Below are 22871 nucleotides of genomic sequence, written 5' to 3'. Positions count from 1 at the left end.
TAGTCCAAGAAACAAATGAGTATTCTGAGATGTGCAGTCTACAGTAGAGTTACAATGTTAAAGTCTGGCTGATTTCAGCACAATTTTTCCTTAAATTTCTTGTTGAAATAACTTTATTCTAAACTCTAAGTTTAGAAACTGATCTTAAAACATATACAACAGATAAAAATCCTATTGACTTCAATAACATTTATACAGGATAAATAAGAATGAAAATATTGGGAAAAAATCCAAAGCTCTAGAAAAAATTCTTCATTTGAAATGAACCAAAAATTCTTAGAATTTGGAGTGTAATTCAGTGAGTGTCAGAAAAGAAATCTGCAAAGGAAGATTTTTCATAATTATGTTCTGTCTACTACATGGGTTTTGTTTCTTTTACCCCTTACTGTGAAATACCCTGTGGAGGCCCTTATTAGAGACACAGTTTTAGATAACATGTATTCAATATTGATGATTGGGGAAAATAGATTTATTATCTACTTTTATTATCTACTTTATTTACCATAAAATATTACATTTTATTTGATTTAGGACTATTGCAGTATGCATTATTGTAGCAGTATTGTAACAGGAATAATATCCACTACAAAGGATTTGGTCTACACCTAATGCAGTAGTATCCATAAATGTATGTCACAGAGAAGGATATAGTTAAGACAAATAATGCTGCATTGTTTTAGTTAATTTTGCATTATTCCCTAATACTCTATGTACAATATTACACAAAATTAATTACATTCTTCCTGCAGCTCTTCTGAGCATTTTCATTGTGTGTATCCCCATTTACCCGAGTGATTACATATCCAAATTGTGCTGGTAGAAAATGCATTACAGGACAAGAAAAGGTCTCAATGATACCAACACATGACTACCAGTATTAGAGTTCAAGTGGAAATAATTACTGAAGTTAGAGAGCCCTTTTGTGTGCCTGTTCCTCCCACAGCATCAAAAATCAAGGGGCAGCATGTGGGACACAGATGTATTTTAAACAGTTACATTTACTAATTATATAGAGAGATACAGTGGTTAAGAGAATGCAAGTGTCAGGTTGCTCTGAGGGCTACTAAAATAGACCATTAAAGAGGTCCCCAAATATTTAAAGTACTACCTCTATATACTAAAAGTTCATTTTTAGATTGTATAATAAGGGCAGGATTAAGCTTCAAACTCCAGCATTTTAATGTAGACTTACTGAGACTCCTTGAAGGTAGAGTTCTTTCTTTATGTAAGATGTCTTTGGGATCATGATGAAGCTACCACACTTTCCTGTGTACATAATAAAATACAAAATCAGTGTTCTCAAGCATTAATTCAGGAACTCTGTAGGTACTATTGTACTTTTTTGGGCTAGAAAATGCTGAAAATGGTCACGTTCTCTTCAGTTGATAACAGTTTGTCAGAATGTCTCAGGTTTTTCTAATCTAAATTAAGGAATTCTCTACAGGATATATGATGAGTGATAACATGATAAATTTCACATGCACAAAATTGGTAGAAGTTGGGTGCTCAGAGGGATTTTTGTAACTTTCTGTAGGATTAGGTGTCAGCATATAAGAGCTGCTGGGGGATGAGGTTCCTTGCTGTACCTACAAGTAGCAGGTCTCAGCCTGTGCATGACAGAGACTTTAAATAATTCAGCACAGTGGGTTACTCCAGAAGAAATGTCTGTTGATGGCCTGTCTGAATTATGGCAGCAAAGCTTTTCTTGTCAGAAGCACTGCCAGACTCTCATCAATGGATTGTGACATGGGCCAGTTCCATCCTGGTGTCAAATCTCCTGTCAGACTGTAGAAATGATCCCTGCAGGGCATCTCTCTTTGCAGCATGAGGAAATTTACCTCTCACCCCAGGAACAATTGAGATTTTTAGATTTCCGCAAGCTGCTCCTGTAGTCTTTCAGTTTTTGTTCAGACATCAGAGGAAACATGCTAAGTTCTTTGTTCTTGTTTAATACTTTAATCTGCTTGGAAAATGTGGGTCATCTTGTAGTGGTTAATTGCTGCAACAATGAAGTGATTTCAATTTTTTATGACACCCTTGTGGATGGACTACACTCTTTTTTGGACATGGGGTCAAGAAGCAGAACTACAGACTCTTCACATGGGAGGCAGAATAGCATTGATTTCAGAATCTGTTCTCTCTCTCTTTTCAAGTGCTGAAATGCATATACCAGTGATCTCCACAAGCTGTTGCAGCTCTCAGTAACAAAGCAAGATACATTCTTCTCTTTTTAATGGATGGATTATTTCAGCCACTGCCTTTTGTTCTTTCTAGTGGTTCACCTGTATTTCAGGCTCTTAGAGTGAAGTGGAAAATGGAGTGGAAAGTAACACTGCAATATTTTTGAAAGAACAGTCACACTTTTTGCTAAAATTTAATATTTTTTCAGATGTTTTGTCTTTCTAAGGCATAAATAAGGTGTGAGGTGTTTTTTTTTGTAGTGCAGTGTATAAATTGATAATAGAGAGTAAAAGGCTAAAGTATAGTCAGCAAATGTATAAGAGCTAATATGAAAAATTATGAAAAATTCATAAAATGTGTTCCTGTTTCCTAATAATAGGGTAAATCTGAAAGGTTTAAATTTTGATACTTTTTACAATTTAGCATTTTATTAATGTATTTACTGTGTTTGCCAGAGGTGACCATACATGTGTTTTCTTAACTGCCCCTGTAGATTGGGGCTTAAATGGAAACAATATTTGGTTTAATGATAAAATTTTATTTGGTATTTTTGATTTTGCAGGTTTTTCCCGCTGGGCAAAACAGAAGATGGCTTCAATGACTCTTTTGAAGGCATCTTGCTCATTTGAGTTCTGCTTCTTCCAGACTGCATACATAAACCCCTTTTATGTGTGGGCACAGCAGGAAACAGGAGACAGTTTCCATGTTCAGTGTCAGCCTACCAGGCAATATTCACACACACGTGTACACAGACACACAATTGTAGGCCATTGTTACTTCTGTGGACAGGAGGGGCTGTTGTAATCTATAACCCTTGCTGTCACAACCCAAATTTTCATTTAATGACGACATAACCTGTCTCCCTCCACGCTGCTTTTTGTATCTTCATCTTGGATGTACAGAGTGACTCCCCAGACAAACCCAACCATCCTGATTTCAGACCAGATTACTCAACTTCCACTCCATGCCTCTCATTCCTGTGAATGATTTGGGCAGTGACTTCAGTTGTTTTGGATAAAATAAATTTTAAAAACCCAAACAAAATGATATTTGACTGTAGTTGGAAGTAGGCTATCATTCCTAGTAACCTTAAATAGGATTTAGACTTTTCATAAATCAGAGGTGCATCTCATGAAAGTTAGTTGCAATCTGTCTTTTAGTGTCTCCTGCACCATTATGATTTTCTGTCTATTTGAACAGACAATGCCTGCTTCCCAGAGTGGAATCCCTCATCCTGAAATCACTTTCAAGCATCTTTTTTGTGTGTTTACCAGAAGCAATTTAAGTCTGCAGTCTAACACTGCATTGTCTCTAAAGGAGAATCTTTGCCCCTCAGCCCCCTTGGGAAGAAGGGCTCCTCTGCCTGATGGTAGGCCAGCTCAACCTACTGACTGTGCAGAAAACCTCTCACTTGCTTTTCTTTCATTCTATTTTTTTCAGATACCTCTTGTTTAAGAAGGTGAGTAAGAAGCATAGCACATATATCTTGTGCAAGATTTCTTTCAGGAAACTATTCCAGATTTTTACTGTTCCTTAACTAAGGAGTTAAGGATTGGAATGTCAGCCTTTGAGGGTTCAGTTACACTGTGTTAGATAATCTTTGGTCTGAGTATGTATAGTCACTATTCTGCCACCAGTATGACTAAGAACGTTCTTCCTCCACTGATTTAACAGCACCAGTCATGCACATGAAAATAACAGGCTTTCAGAACTAAGGTGTTCATATTACCCAAGTACCACTGTGAGTGGAGTCATCTATTTTGTGATTGTGTTGACTAGAATATCTTCTGTTTCTAGTGCACAAATCCTGACAGAGGTGCAGGGGTCTTTGTTCAGACACTGAGGAGCTCAGTAAGCTGTGACCTCGTATTGCTGGTATCTCAGTAATATCATTATTTTGGATATCTACCTAGCCCTTCCTGCCACTGTCTATGAATTCATGCTCTGACAACACAAAGCCGTACAGAATCTTCAATAATGCCCTAAAAACCACAGAGAACTGTTAGAATACATACTGAGAAGGATAAAAGGCTGGTAACATTTGCTGAAACAACCTAGAAGGTAATAAACTTCAAACTGTAAGTGCTGTGAGTAACAGCCTAAGATAACTGATTTCTGCAGGTGCTTTTGCGTGGGCAAATACTGGAGGTCCTTGATCGGATATGGACTCAACTATTCTCAGGATGGTGCCTGGAAAGTGAATAGTCCCAGGTAGAGGAAGATTACACATGCTCACTGTCCCATGCTGTGTTTCTAATGTGTACCTACTGGCTCTTCTTATTCTTTTCATCTTCCGAAGTCAGAAACTGGGAAAGTTGTATGATTAAACAGTTAATTTTTTAATTGCATGAGGAAGGAGTTGCTGCTGTGCATAGTTAGCATAGCGAGGTCAGCTCTGACAGCTGTAGTTGTGGAAGGGATGATTGAAAATCCTTTGGTTCTGCAGACAGACTAAGCTCAATAAATTACTTTTATGAGCTCTCCCTCTCCCTGCAGATTTCTAACACCTGCATCCTCCCTCTTATGAGGAGGAGGCCTGGTTGTCTAATTGTCCTAGAATTAAAAGTGAAGCAAACATTCAGTCATTCTTTTAGGTCTTCGGTATCCCCATGCTACTTTCCATTGCAGAAAGGACCTGAATGTAAGAAAAGGTTGAAGGAAGAGTAATCTAAAGGCACTGTTATACAAGCAGAAGTCCAACATTAAAAAAAGAAAAGAAAAACTCACTGGTTTTGAAAAGAAAGACATGCAGAGTGCTCTAGACAAAGGCCTACGCTTTTGTTAGCAGAGTGGCAGGGCCAAGGCTTGCAACAGGCTCCATAAAGTGCTACACATACAAGCTCACCACAGTGAAAAAGCACTGCAGGAGTGCATGGTCTTTCTCCCTCTTGCTGACCCCAGGTTCTATCCACACTCTTCCTTTGCAGCCATGTCATGATCCCTTTCATCTGATCATAGAGGTTTTCACACATTGGAGCCTCCAGCCTGATGTTCTTGCAGCAGCCAAATGCTGAATGGAGCAGCTACATTTTCAGAGTACTGGCAGTAAAAATGTTTCCTTGATGTTAGCAACACACCTCCTACTTCACAGAAATAAAATCTGTGGAGTATCACATCCAATGTGCCAGACTATTTTGATTTCAACAGTTTAGAAGTTGAGAATGATTTTGTTTAAAGCAGCCTCAGGCTGAGCTATGTTTAACTGTTCTTTGGGAGTAGGGGGATCTGGGAAAGGGAGATGGAGGAATAAGAAAATTATTAACATTCAGTGGTCAGCAATTTACCTACCAAAAGTATCACACAAGTTGCTTAGAGAACTGTTTTTTTAGTTTCTTGTCTAACCTCCACTTCCTTTTTCCCTTTCTGTAAATGTTAAGGGCTGCATCCAGGGCTGTATTCAGAAAAACATATGTAGCAGAAGGAGCATTGCAAGGTTCAAGCAGGACCTTACACACCCTGCTACCTGTCAGGAAGTTTCTTTCCTCCTGTAGGGGATGTCACCTCATGTGACTAAATCTGTTCCAAATGAAAGAACCAGGTCAAAGCAGTAACCTAGACAACTTCAATGTTACAGCTAACACTACTATTTATATAGCTTCTACTGATAGGGGAATAGTTACTCCCTTACCTCTTTTAATTTTCTTTTGCCCTTACCTGTTTTTAATTTTATTTTACCAGGCTTCTTTTATGCAGATGCTCTCGTGTAGTTTGTGTTTGTCAGCTCCACCAACAAGCAGAAAACTCAAGGCACTTAGGGGTTTTCTTCTAGCTCCAGTTGCAATGAGGATTGAGGGTGGGATTGCAGATACTCTGTTTCCTTCCTTTTTTAATGTTGGATTTTTATTCTGTTTGATTTTTTTAGAAACATTTATTTGTGACACTGACATTTAATGTTTGTGGTACTGACATGTAACCTAGAAAATACTCAGCTGAGAGAACTGCACAGAACATAATGTAGTGTTTGGTGTTTTTCTGTTTTTAATCAAAATGGTGGTGCTGGATATATGTTCAGATGTAACCATGAAATGCCTGTGTTTATCTGGCTAATTTTCAGAACGTTGAGATAACATGCACCACCTGTACTGCAGGTTTCCATTCAGCTTTGCAACTCAGGAAGAGCACTGTAAAAGGAAATGGGTTAAGTACAGATGAGTTGTAAAAAACCTCTGAAGAGAAGGTTTACACAAACATTGATTGCACGTGATCAGAGATTGCTGTAACTTGTGGCTATGTGGGGAACTCATCATAAATCACCATAAGATGAGAATCTTGTGAACCCATACTGGAATCTGAACTGCAGAAGTTTTCAGTACAGATAGCTGAGTGATACATGATGGTGACACAGTGACTGTTAATCATTTTAGATGTTATCCAAAAACTAGAGGAAAAAATACTTCCTAGGGTGGCTGGAATCCCAAGGCACTGCAGTGTTCATAGATGTTCCAGCAACAGAAATTTTATATTTACTTCATAGTGTACGAAGGGGTAACACAAAATTCTGTATTTATGTTTGAAAGCAGTCTCAGCTTTAAGTTCAAGCCAGCTGTACCCTGAGGCTGAAACATGGCCATGTTTTGGCAGCAGGGAAGACTGCCATATGTTGCAGTGATAAAAAAATTACACTGATGCCAATCTCTGAAGTCAGTCTTCTAAAAAATATATAAAAGAGCATATTTGTGGCAATATAAGCTTTTAGAGAGAGAGAGTAAAAGAGCTTTATAAGCCTTTATTTAATGATAATTTTTCTGTCTCTTTAACAGTAAATGCTGCAAATCATAACTCACTGTTGTTCTTGAGAGAAGTTGTATATAATAAATAAATAAATCCATTGCATCTCCCCGTTACACAGCATTGCTTGCTGTCTAGCTCCCAGCTTTCAATTGCCATAGGACAATTCCATTCATTGAATAAGTTCTTACTTACTGACTGGCTTTTAGTGAGCACAAACTGGAAATCGATAAGAAGACCTTTTTTTAAGAGTTATTCAGGCAGACCTCTAAATGAGAGCAGGGATGTGGACCCTGGACCTAGCTGGCAGCACCATCACATACTCTCTCCTTTTTTAAGGTCAGTATAGGCCATTGGTTTGTAGCTCTCATGGGTGAATTCCAATGCTTTTAAAATTGGCAATTAGTTTGTTTTAGTTCCAGAAGCATGTCAAGGATCTTTGAACACAACTATTTGTATTCTTGATATGCATATAATAAAATGTATTGTAGGATATATTCTCACAGTGCAGTAGTTCCAAACTGCATCTACTGAAATCTTAAAGCAGAACAAAATATCAAATAAAAACTACGGATCTCAATCATAAACCTTCTGTTCTCTACTGCAAACACTGAAGCTGCTGTTTCTTGTTGCTGAAGAAGGACTGTTACTGATCCATAAAGCTGACTCTCTGAGCAGTTTTAAATTCCCTCCATTTACCAGTATCCTGAAATGCAGTTTTTAGATTGCTAAGAAGTTGCTGAGAACAGACTATGGATTCTACCAGCATCTTCTTTCATGTCCATGAAACATATGGCCATAAACTACCATTTATGTCCTTGAGCTTTTGAAAGAAATTATCCAGAGATGCAGTAAACTTGTTTTGAAGCAGAAGTTTTGCTATTGGCTAGGTCAGTAGTTTGCAGATAAACATTTTCTTGCCCAACAGTGATGGCAGTCATCAAACTTGCATTTTTTGGCAGTATACAAGCTAGAGTTCTTCTGCATCTCCTGTGCCAACAGGTTCAGCTGGCTTTAAAGTGAGGACACTAATTCATTTGCATTCTTTGTATATACACACTTTTCCATTTCCACTTCTCCTAAATTCCCAAAGTACTTTGCATCTGAGAAAAAAAAAAAAACCACAGGCTGTTTCTGTAATTTTTCAGAGTGAGACAAAGATCTCCTAAGAAGATATTAATTGTTTTTATGGTCCTCGATCTCATCAACCAGAAAATTTCCTTATGTTATTCTGAAACAAACAGTTTAGTTCCAGGACAATTTCTACCATTGCTGTCAAGATATTTAATGCTCCTGCTGATCCAGATATTTGCTTCTCAGTCAACTTGACTGAATGGCTCAGTTTTACTAGCAAATAGCACAGTCCTATTTTGTTACACATTTTCAGACACTTGAGAAAGTTCAGTGGTCAGCAATTTTTAACAGAGCTAAAAGACCCTGATACAACTAGTGCAAATACATTATCTCCTGAACAACTGATAGATACGAGGACACCTATAAATTATGTGTAAGATGTCAACATCTGTTGCTGCTTCAGATAGTTCTCACTGAGTCTTGTACTTTATTGACCAGAACATTAATTTCTCCTGCAAATCTATTTGGATGATAGCACTGCTATCAACAGCTCTCTTATGATACAATTTTGTAAGCAAAACATGATTTATCTTAACAGTACTGACCAAATGTGCTGGGAAGTTTTTGTGTATTCAGAACTGAAACCATATATTCTTTCTGAGCTAGAGGAATCTTGGTTTCTTGCAGATCTGTCTGTGCTTAATTTCAGTTATTTCTCCTTGAGTTGCAGATCTGTTTTCATTGTTTCATTGCTTTTATTAATTGAGAATGGTTTAGTGATTGTTTTTACTACTTTTTCCATGGTGCTCATTATCTCAATATCCTCTGTAACTTCTTCTTCCCAAACTTTCAGCTTTTTTTTTAAGGGCTATACGAATGAAAATACAGATTCCATTTTACTCTCGTGCAGCAGAGGTCTCCTTTCAGGTGCTTAATCTCTTCAATATCTTCCTCAATAACAGCTCCTTTTGGCAGTGACTGGTTAACTGAAGGTTTCAACACGTTCTTTGCTCTGTGAGCATACTCCACTGTACTCTGTTTTCCCTTGGGATTCATAGATGTGGGAGAAACTCTGGCTATTACTGATGTCCTTTTTGTTCTCTTAGAGTCGTGAAGGATCCTCTTAGGATGTCTTCTGTGTCTTCTTCCACAAGAGCAGCAATAACTCTTTCATGGTTCAGGATAGATCACTTGGTATTTCCAGCTTCATAAACTCTTTTATCAACTGAAGTGTTTTTACCTCATGCAAGTCTATATTCCCAGTTCCAACAAGCTCTTGTTCATCTGCTTGAGTTACTTTCATACAAATGGTAAAGGAAAAACAGGATCAACTGGAATATGCATTCATGTAAGTAGCTGCAATAGATTTTTTTGCTGCACCTTTTTCCAAGATCTGGTAGGCTTCATTTTTGTTGTGGTCAGGTATTTCTTTGGAGCCTTTTACATTTACACGTGTCTTGTATATGGGATCATCGAACATCTGCAGTCTTTCTCTAGAGCTGAGAATAGGAGTAAGATAAAAAAGCTCTTCATTATATATTTCCAGAATAGAGAATTTTACAAAGAAAAAAAAAAGAGAAAAAAAGAATAAAAATCATTGTCAATCTCTGTAACTTTTCTAATACTTAATACTTTTCTAATACTTAATATGTTGTATTGCCAGACTCCTTTCAGTAGTGTCCAGCAACAGAACAAGGAGCAGTGAACATAAACAAAAACACAAGATCTTCCACCTCAACAAGAGGAAGAACTTTATATTGAAAGTGGCAAAGTCCTGTAGGAATCTGCCTAGGGAGGTCAAGCAGTATCCCTCTCTGGAGGCATTGGAAACCCACTTGGATGCAATCAAAGAAAGGTATTGTAGCCATAACAGTTTTGTGTTGCACATGAATTAACTGGTTCTAATGAAGCACTGGCCTTGCCTTTATGCCTCTGTTTTGTAACAAAAAAAGGGCCTTTGCCTGGTATTGCACTGCATAAGCACCAAGCTGCTTGACCCTTGACTTGGGGAAGTTTTGCATAACTACCCAAAATACTCCATAGACTGCAACTGGTGAACTAACTTTCCAGATGTTACTGTCTGCTCTGCAGATGAGGAATTGGGGCATTTCTAGATCCCTTTCACAAACACCTTACAACAGAACAACTCTTCTGTCAGTAGGCTTAACTGACAACCCGCATGCTGTAAAAGTGTCTTAAGGAATTGTCATCTGAAAAAAACTAGAACTCCTCTGACGTGACACGTATGTAAAATATAATATGGAGTTATGTTGGAGATGGGAAGCAGAGCTTTTTGGGATCTACTGGTTTTGTATTAACTTCACAGATCAGAAAACAGAAATTAAACTCCTAAGAAAATCCAGTAGCAAGATGAAGACTGCTCAAAAGTAGAGGTGCTCTGTGCAATTCTCAAAATTGTATTTTCTCCTATATATTAAAGCACGTTCCAGTTTTGCTGATTATGAGTGGATCACTAATCATCAGATTTATTTTTTAATTTTCCTGAATGTTCTTCATAACCATGGGATCAGTTAGAGAGTGCGGGAAGAAAAGTTCTCGCCACCTGTCAGTTTCATGAAGCGAGGCTGAAAGAACAGCATTGTTACTGAGCCTCACTGAAGAGATGGGTCCTGTGTCCCTGCAAAGATGGCATTTGGAAAAATACAGTGGTGCAGCACTTGTATCTCAGACAGATGTTCCTCATCACTTTTGCACTTAAGATTTTTAAAAATTCACATTAAACCCCATAACAGGATGATAAAGCAGCGATGCCTTATTATGCTAGGATGCAGTGCTCTGATCCTGACCCTGCAGAGACCTCATCCTTCCCAGCCGTATCTCTTGTTCTAAAATCCTTTTTCCCAAATGGCTCTCTGACAGCCCTCCTGATCCCGTCGTCATCCCGCCTCGCAGGTGCTCGCCTACAAACTTAGCGCTACTTAAAGGGCTCACTCAACCAGGCCTTTTGCCCTCCAGCGCTCCCGCAGGGCCGTGGCCCCGGCGGCTGAGAACCGCGGGGGCCCTCGCCTCACGGGGGCACGGCGGGCTGCGCTGGCGGCCCTGCCCGGCCCCGGGAGCGGCCGACACACCGCCTCTGCCTCCTCCTCCTCCTCCGGCAGGTGCGGCCCTCCCGGGCCGCCGCTGCGCACTGGGCGGGGCGGGGAAGCTCCTCCTGCTCGGGCACCGGAGCGGCACAGCCGGGACGGCGGCTCTGCGGCGCGGGAGCTGCTGGCCCGCAGCTCGTCCCCCCGCTGCCGTCGGAGCGCAGCGGAGCGGGGCGGAGAGGAGCGGAGAGGCGGCGCCGCCACCGCCGTGCGCGGCCCCGGCACCTGCCCGAGGTGAGCGAGCGGCCGGGCCCGCGGCGGCGCCCGCGTTACCTAACCGGGACCGGGGCGGGGGGCGGCCGCCGGTCGTGCCCTGCGGCCCCGGGCGCTCAGCCCCGCTCTGGGGAAGGGGGCTCCGCTGGGGAGCAGGGGGCGGCGAGGGCGAGTGTCCCCGTTGCCAGGGAGACGGGTCAAGCGGCAGCTCCGGCCGCCGGGGCGCCCCCGGGCAGCGAACGGCGCTCCCGCCGGCCTCGGCTCCGCGTAGGAGGCGGCGGGGAGCGGCCGTGGGGGGAGGATGAGCCCGAGCCTGGGGTAGCTCCGGGACGCCGCGAGTGCCGCTCCCGCGGGGTTGTGTGGGGACGTGCTGCAGGTGCCGGGCTGGCGGCGGCTCGGTGAAACATGGATGGCTCTGCCGCCGCGACACGGGCGCTGCGGGGCGGCTCGGGGCTTCGTGCGAGCTGCGCTCTCGTGTGCCGGCACTCGAAGCTACCCGTTTGGCTGACAGAAATCAAGCTCTTGCTCTTCTCTGGCGTTTAAATATGCGGGAGCTCGCAGCTGCAAGTGATCCAGGCACCCTGATTGCTGGAACATTGGATCTGCAGCCCTCGCGAATGATAAGGTGCTGCTCAGGTGGTTGCAGCTGATGGTGGGGAAAGATTCGGTTCCCGGCAGGAAATTTCCAGTTCGGTCGATCGGGAGCAGTTCTGCCGATGCCGCAGGTTGCCGATTGCTCAGCTCGCTGCTGCCGCTCTCCCAGGCCACGGGCGCGGGGTGGATTCCGCCCGCGGAGCGAGCGGGGTCGCGGTGACAGCTGATCCACGGCTGTCACACCGAGCACGGGCAAGCAGCGTGCCTGGCACCAGACACCGCAATGAAACGGGAAAGAAATGGAATTGTGGTTTCAGTCTTACCGCCGGGAAATAAGCTGCAGACGTTGATCATAGCAAATCGCGTGACTATAGTTTGTAAAGCTTGTCATGATTTTTTCCAATTTTGTAGGGCTAGGAAAGTATCTTGCAAACGTTTCAAAAGAAAGTTGGGGTTAGTCTTGTTTGAGTAAATGTTCATGGCAGCATTTGTTCAGTCGTGAAAAGACCAGGAGCGGACCCAGAGGCCACAATCCTGTTAACTGTAGCACATAGGGTAAAGGATTACTGGAGCCCTGCCAATTCCTGTTGATTCTGGGATCTGCCTCCATAAAGCAGTTGGCAGGAGCAAGACCACTGAGGCGTGTTCAATTCTTCAGAGTTTTTATCTGAAAACTGTATTTGTTGTTTAAATAAATCCTACAGAAATCCAGTGATGTGCTGAATAAGTAATACAGTTACCACAGATGCTTAAAAAGCCACCCATATATATGTAGCTACTCAGTCACATCTCCTTGTGTTATTCAAGTTTACAGATGATTACTGAGAAATTTTTTCTTTACTTTGAAAGTGCTCCAGAAAAACTCCTTTAATCTTTTGCCTGTTTTTCAGACTGTGAATAATTTGACACTGTGACACATTTGACACAAAGCACTTTACAGTTATTATGTACAAAGTACTATGCTAGGTTTGGGTATTCTCAGAAACTGTTAGAGAATAATAAGCTGTTGATTAGTAGGACACTAAAAATAGTGTAGTTGTACCAATTAACATCTCCTAAGCACAAGATTTTTTTTTTTTAGGTGTCTACAATGTTTATAAAAATATTGTGTTATACTGTACATACAAGCAACAAAAGGCCCTGTTAATTCCTGTATAGGCATGCATGGACAAAATGTACATTTGGGCAGCTATTGAATTGACAGATGGGGCAAAGATTGTACTCCTGATATGTCAAGAGGCAAAGAAGTTGCCTTGGGGTTTATTTGAATATGGTCCAGTTAGATTGGCAGGTATACCTTTCATTCATTAACGGGAGAAAATGCTGTTAGGGAAGGGAATTTTAATATGGAAATTGAAGTGTTCTTTATTTAACACTTTGTAGCTCAGCACAAACCACACACAAGATGAAATTAACCACTGTTTTTACTGTCAGAATACAATGGAATATTTTAAAAGTAAAGATGACCATGCAGAAACTTAAGTTATTGATATATTTTTATGAAAGCAAGCTTGGAAGTGAGTGTGCTTCAAACTGACTCTGAACAAATAGTGTAGAATCTTGCCTTGGACAAGAATTATGATATTCCTTCTGATCTTCTAGTGGAGTTGTAATCTTTCTTCAATCTTGTCTTCTTTTTAAAATAGGACATGTACAACTGTGTTTAAGATGGCAACTTCTGTTGAAAAGTCTGTGTATTGCCAATTGTGTAAGTGAATTTCACCCAGGATTTGAGTTTGAACATACAAAGAAATTTGAGTAGCATCAAGGGAGGTGGTCTTGGTTTTTTTTTTTTTTCCTTTCTTTTTATTGAGGGGAGCAGTAACTTTTGATTTTACAGTAAGGAGAAGTATGGTTACAAGATGAGTAGGTGATGGAAATTTATGCTGGCATGGGTCATTTCTTCAGTGGGCACTTACAAAGTAAAGTAAGTGCAATTTGAACAGAGAAAATGCTGTGTTCATTTAAAAAAAAGGACTTTTTTGTTGTCTGTTTTTGATTCAGAATATTTTTCTTTTGCCTGAAAAGTCAGAACTTTGTGTAACAGCTTCTGACACTGAAGATCAGCTTCTACAAAGCAGCAAAAAGGACTGTATTTAATAAGAAATCCATGGCACTGCTGTGGTATTTTTGATTGATTCTGCTGACTGGAATATGATGTGATTAATGGTCAAGAATGACGGTAATTTAATGACACACTAGCATGGGGAAGTGATGATTATAAATTGAACTAGAAGTGGAAATTGGATTAAGTGAAAAAATGAAATTAATTTAATCACTTGTGTGAGAACAGATGACAATTAATGGGAAAAACTAGCAAAACAAAAATATCATGCAGTGTAATTATACTTACCTACAGCAACCATGTATTTGTCTCATTTTAATTCTTTTATTGAAAAAAAGAATTATCCTTCATATTTCTCATCTGTCTAAGACTTTCGTATGATACTTGCCAGTGTTCTCTGTTCTTAGGACCTCAATTACTCTGACTACTCTGATTGCAGAAGTGGAGAGAGTTTTATGTTTGAATTTTTTCAATCTCTCTTCTTTGGAAATAGAGGAACAAATTTTAGCCAAAAGGCTAAAAACGGTAAGATTTTCCTAAGAAATTATTGAAGTTTTAGAAACCTAATTTTAAATTTTTTTACAGTTTATTCCCCACACAAAAAAAGCGCAAACCCACCCTCATATTACTAACTGGTAGAGCTAGTATATCCCCTCAAATTTGTTGAATTATCTGATGCTTATACTTAGTAGTGAAAGACAGAATCCTTGACATAGTGATTTCTAAGCCCTCATTTCTTTGTGTTCTGACTGTGACGGCTTTTTGACTGCTTATGAAATAAAATGAGGTCTGCTGCTCTGGCATTCCGTGTGCATACTGTATTGCATGACTGTCTGCTTGTAGATGGGATGCTTTTATTCCCAAGAGATTTTTGAAATTTTAGGATGAAATTCTCATTACTGAAAATAAGTAAAGAGTAGAAACCCTTCACAGGGTCTTTTGATTATTTTAATTTTTTTTTTTTTTAATTTTACATTTTGTCTCATGTGTGGGTTTTACCCCTGACTGAATTCTGGGCTTTGAACAGTTAGAACCTTCAAATTGAGAAGAAGCATACTTAATGGACCATTTTTCGAGAGGCATTCCTGCTAAGCCTGAAGAAATTTCAGGGACTAGAGGCTGATCTGGGAGGTAGCTTCAAGAGAAGAAAATGAAGCAATTCTGTTGGGGTTTGACAGTTTAAACTGTAAGACCAGGAGAGCTTTGAAATTCCTGGTTCTGGGTGTTCCCATGTGAACCAGCCACCCTGAATCTGCCTGACCTATATAGAAAGGGAAATTTCTAATGTAGTCCAGAAAGGAGCTGTGGCAGGTTCTGGGCAGCTGCTAGTCTGTGTTCTAGATTCTAGACAAATGTTCTGTCAAGATTTATCAGACAAGTTTTAATTGCATTTTAACTATAAAAATTTGCTCTAAGCTAAGATTCAACCCTGCAGTCCATTGCTGGGCTTGCTGTGCCCCTGCAATGTTCATCTTCCTTTCTGGGGCAGGGCGTTCACAGACGAGGTACCTGAATTAGGAGACCTTTTGTGCTCCTTGCTGTTCGTGGCTGTGTGGTCACTGAGGGCAGAGAGCTCGTGGGAACTGGGGCAGTACCAAGGGGTCTTTCTGGCCCTACATCCGCTATTAGATCTTTGAAATACAGCTCTCCTTCGGCTTGAGACAGGAAAGATGCTGTTTCAGAAAGTGACATTCCAGTAGTGAATGCTGTGCAAATTCCAGTCACCCTCGTGCCAGTTGGAAGCTGTTGACCTTGCTATTGACAGCTGGATATTTCCCTCTGATGAGAAAGCAAATATATAAAAAATTATGAATAAAATAAATCAGAGGCTTCAGAACATCAATAATGTTTGAGAATGCATGATTTTTCTTCCTCGAAGTTAGGTGACTATTCTCAAGAGTTATGTAAATTAAGGATTTGTTCTGCCAAAATTTCCGTAGCAATATGCTGTGGCAGTTTAGAAGAGCTTTAATTGTAGGGAATGAGCGCTGTAGGGGGATAAATATTGTAAATATTTTGATTCGTCAGTACGTGAAAGTTCAGGTTGTTCTGAAGAGTGTCTTTTTCTACAACCATCTGTCTTTGTTTTTCCTGACAGGAATGATACATATAGTGGTGGTATTTGACAGTATAGATGTTGTAATGTTGGAGCCTAATTCACTTTTGTGTTTTTCCTGAGTGCTGTGATTGTTTAGGATGGATCTTAAGATTGTGGATTTTTCCACTCAGTAGTCAACTCTTGAATTTTTTTTAACCCCTTATGGCTCCAGAATAACCTTTCATTCCAGTCTTTGGTAAGAAACATATTGGAAAAAATTCTCAGCATCACTAGTTTGGATTGCAGAGGGGTTTTGTTTTGAAGGTATCATATCTCAGACTTATTGAGGTCCATTTCTGCACCATTGTTAAGGCTTGATTTCTGTCCTGTATGTTTTGTTTGTTTTCTTAAAGTGATTGCTTAAGTGAAAGCAGCATTGCTTAGATTAATAACACATTTTGAAGAAGATGTGAGCAAGCTTATGGCCTTATTATGTCTGAAACATTTTCCATCAGGTTTCACTTCAGGTCAAATAAAGTAAAAGGGCTGCTGCCCTTTGTAAGCTAAACTGTGCCTCTACCTGACCTATTAAGACAAAACAGATAAAAACCCGTGGTTGAAGAAATGTCATCAGGATATGTGGAATGTATATTTTCCAGGTTTATTTTTGAAGTTTTCTAAAATTGGTCTTAATGTTTTTTTTCCCCAACAACTGCATTTATAAGACAGTGTCTTTAATAATAGTTTTTCCCTAATCTAATACAGATTTTAAAATTACGTCTTTAAAGCAATAAGAAGGTGGTTCTCCTTTTGAGGGGATACATCTCCGGTGATTTTTGCCTTTTCTCTGTTAGTTTTGAAAGCCCCCTTTCAATCATTGACCTATATTTTAGTTGCATAAAACAACAAGGAAAAAGAAAGAACTGAGGTGATATTTTCAGAACAGAACTGGGACTTGAACTTCAGTGATCTGTGGAGATCAAAATAGAGGTCTCAAGAGCAAGGCTGAACTGATGTGCTGCCTTCTTGAGGGGATAAAAGTACCTGCTTTGTGAGTTTGGTGTATTCCTTAGCTGAACTTCCCTTTTTTTTTTTTCACTTTTTCTGTTTCTGTAGAAAACTCAGACAAACAGGAAGGGATCAGAACTCCTTTCTGGTTGAGCCTTAGTGCATCAGCACTGAGGAGTGCACTGGAGAGTGTGCCATGCCCCTGCTGTGCTGGGCTTCCCATCCTCACTGAGGTTACATTGAAGTACACTTGGCATTTCTTGTGGTCTGGGGTTACTTTTGCATATAAATGCAAAAGGGAAAGTAGGGAAAGTGTAGGGAATTGCTTGTAGAGAAGGTGTGTAGGAAATTGAATGATGGCAATGCAAGTGAAGTCTTGTCCATTTGCATTTCATGTATGTGACTCCATCCTCCAAACACACTCACAGAATTGCAGAAACTTACATGTTGCTGAAATGTGAATAGAAGAACTAGATGTGCTTTGCTTGCTTGCTTACTTAGGGAGGATAACTATGAATGGAGGTGAAACAGAAGAAGGAATTCAGCATTAGAGAGTAAGTCAAACTCCAAAATGTTTTGGTAGCCAGGGCTGCTACCTATTACAGGAGGAAGCTCTCCTGGACCAGTGTGACTGGGTCCTCAGGTACATATTCAGTTTGAATTATGCAATTTCTTTTTTTTTGTTTGTGTGGGGTTTTTTGGGTTTTTTTTTTGTTAGTTTTTTTGTTTTGTTTCTTTTTATTAAATTTGTTCAATTTCTTTAAGACCTTTTGATCAGGTTGATCATGCACAATGGCATCAGATTGCATGCTTCACATCTCTGCATGTAAATGACAGCAGATGAGAGCAAGTCATAGACAAAATTAGTGAAGTTTGTATTCCTTGCAGCTGTTCATATTTCCCCAGGCTTCCCAATCCACCATAGTGCAACTCTACCTTAAAGGCTGGAAAGCTGCTAAGACAGGCTGTTTGAATTTACTGTCTTTGCTAATTAGAACTAACTCTTGCACTATGGACTTGAATTGATTTTTAGTGGTGTTGCTGGGTAGGTGAGGAGAGTTAAGGCTCTCGTAGCAGAACCTTGTCAGCTGTAATTTGTAGCAGTTTTAGACATAAACACCTCCAGCCTTCCCCATCCGTCTGCACATACTGCAGAGCTGGAGGAGTAGAGCAAGTGCCTGCATTTTGTCTGGTTGTGGGCACTGTTGTGGGATGTCACTTTGGGTTTGTACCATGACACCAGTGGCAACACAAATATCACCTGTGCTCTAGGGCAATACTGTGTGGCAGAGCATGGGGCATGCAGGGGGAGAGGAGTCAAAGCATCTTCAGTGGCATAGGCTGATTCTGTGAACTACACATTGTTTCTGCATTTTGTCCTGTCACTGGCCTGTGTACTTTGAGTGTTGAAAATTGTCGTGGAAAACCCAAGGAGTGAATTTTCATAGGCTGTGTCTTTAGTTCCTGATGTATTTATTCTTTGGCCCTGGTAGTGAGGGAAATTACTGTGTGATCACCAAGTAGCCCATAGCAAACCAGATCAAGCCCTGAACACCTAAAAGGAAGAAAAAAAAAAGGTGGTACTATAGCTACAGGGATCTAAAGATGTCAGAGGGAAGGGTGGGATTCTGCTGTTTGTTTGGGGTTTTGTGACTTTGGTTGTTTTGTTTTATTTGATTTTTTTTCTGAGCTAGTTGGTATAGTCTATGGGAGGAAAGGAAAAAGTGTGGAAAGAAGTGTTTCTTCTGCTTAGACCTGGAGAAGGTACAGAAGTCTAAACACTTGTTCATTCTTTTTATAATTCAATTTCTGCTCTTAATTAAAGACCAGAGGTTAAAATTTATTTAATATCTTAATTTTAGGTATTTCTCCTTGAAAAAGCAATTTTTCTCCAAGTAAAGAAAAGTTGTGTCCCAGACCAAGGAGGGCTAGGGGATGTTTGAAGAAAATCTTGAGCTGTAAATTCAGAACCTTCTATTTGAAGGGGGAAAAAGCCCCTCTATCTGTTGTCGACTGAGGTTATTTTCCATCTCTTTATCTCTGTTACACACATTTGAAAACTGTCAGAAGAACCAGACTTTATCAGAAAATTCCATCTAATGGGTTTGTGACACCTTATGCATCTTGTTTTGACACAAGAAATTCTGCAGCTGTACTGGCTTGAGGAACTCCTGATCCCTCTGCCCTCCTGCTGCAGCTTCTTGCTTGTGTGCTTTGCTGGCATCGCTGTTTGTGGAGGCACGATGGGGATTGGATCACCAGCATGTCTCTTAGAGCTTTAAGAAAAAATAAAAAACCTCCCCCTAAAAATTAAAAAGCAGCCCCACAGAAGTCTCTCTTGCGCTCTTAAACCAGGTCAGGCAAAAGAAGGAAGTGTGGAAGCTGAACTTGTAGCCATTCTGTCTTGAAAGAAGAGAAAGTTGCTTTGACCTGTGATGAACATATGCAGACTAGAGAAAGGCATGTGGACTGTAAGTGTTAAGTTTTCTTTTATATAGTCGGGGGTAAAAGGTGTTAAAACAGTGGGTTTATTTAGCAATTTCTGGCGCTGATTTGTAGTAAGCAAATGTTTACACTGCAGCTTGCCATAAATAAACAGAAGGGTGTTTGGAAGCCCTGACCAGCTTTTGTGTAGGAGAGAGCAGTCATAACAAACTGGTTCTGTGAGAAACTGAAAACAAATAAAAGATGGGCTGTTATTCATGCTTTGCAAAGGCAGAAGAGACTGTGAACAAAAGAAGCAAGTAATTTTCAAATACTGAAAAACACTGTTTGTGAACCTGGGATGAATTTCTGTAACATTTCATATTCTCCTGTTTTCAGAGTTTAGAAAATCTAAAGAAAAGAAGGGCAAATGATTTTAACCAACTCCAGCCTCCGAGAAGGGTGAAAATCTTCACTGCATTCAATACTGCTGTGAGTCTTTTGTATCTCCCCAAGATATTCCCAAGAACATTTGCTACCTGTTTCTGACTGTTAACAATCTTAGTCACTTAATATGCTGTAGTTAGCTAAAGGAAAGAATTGTTTCAAAAATCCCCTAACAAACCTTTTCCCACAAGGAAAGCTCTTCTTTTAGTACTCAATGAGATTATTACCCACTACAAGGAAGCTATTTTCCTTATTATTTTGTTTTCTTGGGATTTTTTGAGTCTAACATTACAGTATAATGAGATAGGTAGGCAATAGGGCGTTTCCGGTTGGGTAGCTGAAGGATAGATTTATGGATTTTTTAAAGTAGTTAAATAGTACCAAACCCCAAAATCAATATTCTGTTTTTATTTGTACACATAGTTTTTGTGATTGAGTAAAGTCTGAGAATCTTAGTAGCTGATAACTCATGTTGACTTTTTTGCAAATTTTTTTGTAGTTTTCATAGAACTACAGCAATATACCAAAGAGTCTCTAGCCTTAAAAGTGAGACTAGACTCAGACTTGGAATGGAGCTGACAAAATGGTAATAAAAATAATGGCTAAGGCTGAATCTCTTTCTTAGTTATTTCCTGTGTGGAATGAAAATATAACTTCAGCAATCTTAGGTTCTTCACATAGAATCTCTTGGTTGTAGGGTTCCACTGGAGCCAAGTAGGCAGAGAGATTGTATTAATAGCTCAAATCAAATGTCTTTGTGACTGTGATGGTAGGAAAAACAAATATTTTTTACAGAAGGAAGAGATGAGATGAAACCTTCTACATTAGGGCATACCAGTTGGCTGTGCTCTGTAGAGATACCCACTAAGCTCTGAACAAATTGGCAAAATGTGTAGGAGCATTATTTGTGGTGTGGTATTTTGTGTGAGTAACGTGTTGAGAAATTACTTGTATGTCTGCAGGCCTCTGCATTGGGCTATGTTGAGTGCAGGTGAGGTGGTGATCCCTTGGGAGCTGCAGGTCAGTAAACTCCAGTCCAGATTCAGAAATTTTATTCTCTCTCTCTCTCTCTCTCTGTGAGAAATAGACTTCAAAGGCCAGACTTGCGTGGTAATAAGTTGGGGAAACTTTGAGTCCTAATAGTATTGCTGCATCAGACTTTGATTCATCTTTGAGATGTTTGTGTTGCCAGTAGCACTTACTGTAGGAATTTCATAAATAGCTTTTAGTTCTAATTAGTGTGCAGATTGTGCTCTTTCTCTCCTGAAAAGAAAAGGTGACAAGAGCCTTTATTTGGTTTTCTTGAAATTGATATAAATTCAGAGGTAAAGACTTGCATCTGTTTTTCAAATATAACCAAGAGTTAGCCTGAGAGCAAGCTAGTGGTGAAGCCAGTCCTAGTGGTGATGCAAGAGCTCCTATATGCTCAGTGACTGCAACTCTAAGAGCAACAGGTTAAGGCGCTTTCAAGGTGGGGAGAGATCTTTCAGACTTTATTTATTTATTTATTGGAGATCAGTTGTCTCCTGATTGTTTCTGGGGGGTGGCTGTAATGTTGAATAACTGAGGTAAATGAATAAACCTGGCTGAAGTAGTCCTGCAGTTCTTGGCTGCATTAGACACCTTACTGTCCAGAGATGGAAAAGGAGCAGTGAATGTGTGCTTAGAGTGCTGGATCATGTACAATGCAATGGCTCAGTTCCTTGGCAAGGTGAGGAGCAGTCTGTCCCCTGCAAATTCTCTGATTCAAATCCAGCTTTTTGTGTGTGTGTGCCATTTGATAAAGAGAAATCAAGCACAATTTAATTATCGTCTTAGTCCTTGGATGTATCTGCAGTATCCTTGGGCTTGGCCATTGGAGGGAAGGAGGGGGTGCTTCAGGCCATCTTTGTGCCAGTCAGCATTTTTTGGGCCAGTGTGTCTCTGTTCCCAGCTCAAGGCACTGATGAATGGCTTCTACTTGTTATCTCATTGAATGGCTTTTAGTCTTAGCATTGTCATTCTCAAGCATTCAAAGTCTAAAAGTCAGTTCGCAGACATCAGTAATCACATTTATTCAGACATTCCCCAGTAGGAGTCATAAGCCTGGTGTTAGATTATGTTTTCAGGCTTCTCTCAGTAATATTCAGCCCTATAAACTTTTTTTTTTTTTTTTTTTTTTTTTTTGTGAGGTGAGAGCTTCAGGTACAGTTTTATTCCAGGAGAAACATTTGGTGACAGGGAAGGAGACCACCATGACTGGTTTATTTTGGCTATTTCAAAACTTAAAATGTTTATTTTCTAATCACAGCTCACCTGTGGTTTCCACAAAACTATTCTCTAGTGTTAGAACCTGTATTAGAATTTTCCTTCCTAAATCAGTCTGTGTCTAATTTTGATGTAGAAATTCAGTTGATATTAAGGATCCTGTCCCATAGAGGTGTACTAACAGTGATACATTTAAATTTTATTCTTTGCTGTGGTCCAAATATAAAAGCAACCTAGATAGCTTCCATGTGGGAATAGAGGCTGGGAATCTCAACTAATGAAAAAGTGGCTGGAGTAAAAATGATGTGGAAGTGTTCTGATACAGCTGATGTGGAAATGTTCTGATGCATCTGATTCTGATACAAGTTAGAATAATATAGGAAAATACAGTAATTCAGATTTCTCCCAAGCAAGTGAAATTTTTAAAATTTTGCCACATGTGTAGTATAGAATAATATTGGGTTTTTTTGACATAGGCAGTTTAATTTTATCACCATTCTTTTGCGGAGTTGGTTGTCCCTTTTGTGTCAGCAAATGTTGCTTTTTCTTGTTTAAAAGTTCATAGCAGCTGGAATCAAATGGTTTACTCTCAAATGAGAGTGATTATTAAGAAGTTAATCTCTGATCCTGCTGGTACCAGCAATATTTAATGTCTTTTAAATAATTTAAAATGCTAATGTGAGATCTTGTACATAAAGTGCACAGTTAAAGCAATTAATAATGTAAGATCTAGTCAAATGAGTTGTGT

General features: G+C 39.9%; 1 protein-coding gene and 1 pseudogene across 5 annotated transcripts in view; one reads left to right on the top strand and one right to left on the bottom strand.

The window, feature by feature from the left end:
- Positions 1–7684: 7684 nt before the first annotated feature.
- LOC135446332 (kinesin-like protein KIF11-A) lies at positions 7685–9538 on the bottom strand (annotated as a pseudogene).
- Positions 9539–11043: 1505 nt separating this feature from the next.
- KLHL32 (kelch like family member 32) overlaps positions 11044–22871 on the top strand; it is a 122386-nt gene continuing 110558 nt past the window's right edge. For 2 of the 5 annotated variants that reach the window (XM_064707261.1, XM_064707262.1), the window contains exon 1: positions 11044–11321. The gene's annotated coding sequence lies outside the window, so the exon portion shown is untranslated. Of the gene's footprint in view, positions 11322–19360; positions 19477–19828; positions 19922–22871 lie in introns of all 5 variants that reach the window. The other 3 variants (XM_064707255.1, XM_064707254.1, XM_064707252.1) reach the window with 3 other exon arrangements.

Source organism: Zonotrichia leucophrys, chromosome 3 (assembly GCF_028769735.1).
Source record: "Zonotrichia leucophrys gambelii isolate GWCS_2022_RI chromosome 3, RI_Zleu_2.0, whole genome shotgun sequence".
NCBI classification, from domain to species: Eukaryota; Metazoa; Chordata; class Aves; order Passeriformes; family Passerellidae; genus Zonotrichia; species Zonotrichia leucophrys.
The sequence above is the reverse complement of the archived record's forward strand: the minus strand, read 5'-3'. Positions and strand labels throughout refer to the sequence as shown.